This window comes from Ursus americanus, chromosome 25 (assembly GCF_024610735.1).
Source record: "Ursus americanus isolate L20-20 chromosome 25, mUrsAme1.1.p, whole genome shotgun sequence".
NCBI classification, from domain to species: domain Eukaryota; kingdom Metazoa; phylum Chordata; class Mammalia; order Carnivora; family Ursidae; genus Ursus; species Ursus americanus.
In genome coordinates this window covers 10,684,269-10,687,181 of record NC_142151.1, presented here as the reverse complement: position 1 = coordinate 10,687,181, position 2,913 = coordinate 10,684,269, and the positions used below count along the sequence as shown (strand labels likewise).

The 2,913-nt window shown below is 39.2% G+C and overlaps 1 pseudogene; it reads left to right on the top strand.

Moving 5' to 3' along the window:
- Nucleotides 1-2,197: 2,197 nt before the first annotated feature.
- Nucleotides 2,198-2,631, top strand: LOC123781606 (large ribosomal subunit protein eL27 pseudogene; annotated as a pseudogene).
- Nucleotides 2,632-2,913: the final 282 nt, after the last annotated feature.

Here is a 2,913-nt window from a genome sequence, read left to right as displayed (position 1 = left end):
ATCAGGATCTCAATGGGACACTCTTCTGAATAGTACATATTAGCCTTATTTTGAGCACCTTGTTTCAGCAGACCTTTATTTACTTTATAAATTAATAAAGTATTTATGTCTCTACTTATTACTTATTAATGTATTTTATTTTAAACTCAATTACAAGAATTTTTCCTCAAATAAAATTTAATTAGTCAAATGTTTTAATTCTTGAGTAGTATATAGTCTCTAGTGACTAAATGCAGATTTCCTAATGTATAAAATTAGAGTCAAAGATGTCCTGGGAATGATTCAGTTAATAGGGTTCTGTCTTTTCCCTATGACAGATAAGGCTGGAAGGTACATCACCACATATTCTAAGAACTTCTGTCCAATAGAAAAGTACAAGTAGGATTGCAAGTATATAAACATTCTTCAACTTTATTAGATATTGTTAAATTTTTCTTAAAAGTAATTGTAATAACATATTTTATTAGATATTAATGAGAATTGTGGAAAATTGTTGGTCACTGATTCCTCAAATATTGCGCCTCTAATTTTTTTATTTTATTGTTTTCTCTTACACTTCTTTTTTTTTTAAGATTTTATTTATTTATTTGACACAGAGAGAGAGACAGCCAGCGAGAGAGGGAACACAAGCAGGGGGAGTGGGAGAGGAAGAAGCAGGCTCCCAGCGGAGGAGCCTGATGTGGGGCTCGATCCCATAACGCCGGGATCACACCCTGAGCCGAAGGCAGACGCTTAACAACTGCACCACCCAGGTGCCCCTTCTCTTACACTTCTTATTAGACGTGTCCTGGAATATTCTTATTCTATTTTCCAAGTTTTTAAATGTCTTACATATTTTCGACCTTTTTATTATCCCCAGCTTTAAGTTTCATTACATCAATTGTCCCTTTGGTTTAATTTAATCAGCTGCCCAGTTCATTTAAAAAATTACTATTATATTTGTCATTTCTAAAAGTTCGGTGTAGTTATGTAAAAAGTTGTTCTTGTTTTCATAGAGTCTTGTTCTTTCATTATAATTTCCTTCACCTCCTCCTATACCATTTCATGTCATTACTTACATGGTTTGGGGTTTTTCTCTTTCTAATCTTCCTTTTTGTTCCTTTTGGTAACTCTCCTAGGTGGTAGTTTGGTTTTCTACTCCCAGCTAAATTTCGGTGTGGATTTTCCCACATAGTGGAAGTGTCACTCCAGAATAGTTTTTTTTTTAATTGAGGTAAAATTGGCATGATGTAAAATTAACTCTTTTAAAGTGAATAACTCAGTGGCATTTAGTACACTCACAATATCCTGCAACCGCCACCTCTATCTAGTTTCAAAACATTTTGATCACCCCAAGACAAACCCCCAAACCCACTCAGCCCTGCTCTCTGCTCCTCATCACCACACACAGCCCCTGCACCTGTTTCTATATTGTCACCTATTCGGGATATTTCATGTAATCACACACTGTGTGATCTTTTTTGTGTGATTTCTTTCACTTAGCATCATGCTTTCAAGCATTATCCACATTGTAGCACGTGTCAATACTTCATTTTTTTTCCCAGTTTCATTTCTTTATTTATTTGAGAGAGAGAATGAACAGAGGGAGTGGCAGAGGGAGAGAGAATCTGAAGCAGACTCCACACTGAGCATGGAACCTGATGTGAGGCTCAATCTTGCAAGGCTCGATCTCACAACCCTGAGATCATGACCTAAGCTGAAACCAAAAGTCGGATGCTTCACCGGCTGACTCACTCAGGCGGCCCAATACTTCATTTTTTTATGTCTAAATAATATTCCCACTCCAGAAATAACGTAGCATTTGTCTCTGCTTGTTACCACAGAGTTATTGATGATTTAGCATCAGTTTTGGTGCGTGTCAGTTTCATGCCCCAGTGTAGCAAGAGCAAAAAAGAACAAAACAGAAATATCAGAATCAAGAAGAGAAGCTCTAGGGGCGCCTGGGTAGCACAGCGGTTAAGCGTCTGCCTTTGGCTCAGGGCATGATCCAGGCAATCTGGGATCGAGCCCCACATCAGGCTCTTCTGCTACGAGCTTGCTTCTTCCTCTCCCACTCCCCCTGCCTGTGTTCCCTCTCTCGCTGGCTGTCTCTATCTCTGTCAAATAAATAAATAAAATCTTAAAAAAAAAAAAAAGAAGAAGAGAAGCTCTGGCCATTTCTTCCTTTCTGCTGTAGACTCAAGTGGCTGATGTCAAGATGGGCAAGTTCATGAACCCTGGAAAGGTGGTTCTGGTCCTGGCCCGACGCTACTCGGGATGCAAAGTGATCCTCGTGAAGAATGTTGATGATGGCACCTCACACCATTCCTCCAGCCATGCTCTGATGGCTGGAATTGACCGCTATCCCCGCAAAGTGACAGCTGCCATGGGCAACAAGAAAATCACCAAGAGGTCAAAGATCAAGTCTTTTGTGAAAGTTTATAACTACAATCACCTCATGCCCACAAGGGACTCTGTGGATATCCCCCTGGACAAAACCGTCATCAACAGGATGTCTTCACAGACCCTGCTCTTAAATGCAAGACCCAACAAGAGGCCAAGGTCAAGTGCAAGGAAAGATACAAGACTGGCAAGAACAAATGGTTCTTTCAGAAGTGCAGTTTTAGATCCATATTGTTTCAGTCATTATAAATAAATAAATAAATAAATAAATAAATAAATAAATAAATAAATAAATAAAAGAGAGAAGAAGCCCGGTCCTGCATAGGACACTAACCCAATACCTGGCACAGACTGGGAGTGACTGCCCTCTGTTAGGGAGAAACCTCTATGAGGAGAAAATATTTCGGTTATGAGCTAAAAGATCAGGGATATCTAGTCTTCCATATCGCCTGAACTTAGTGATCATACAGACGGCCTCGATGTGTCACTTTCTATGGTATCGAAAATCCAGCATTAGTTTGAATGTGATTT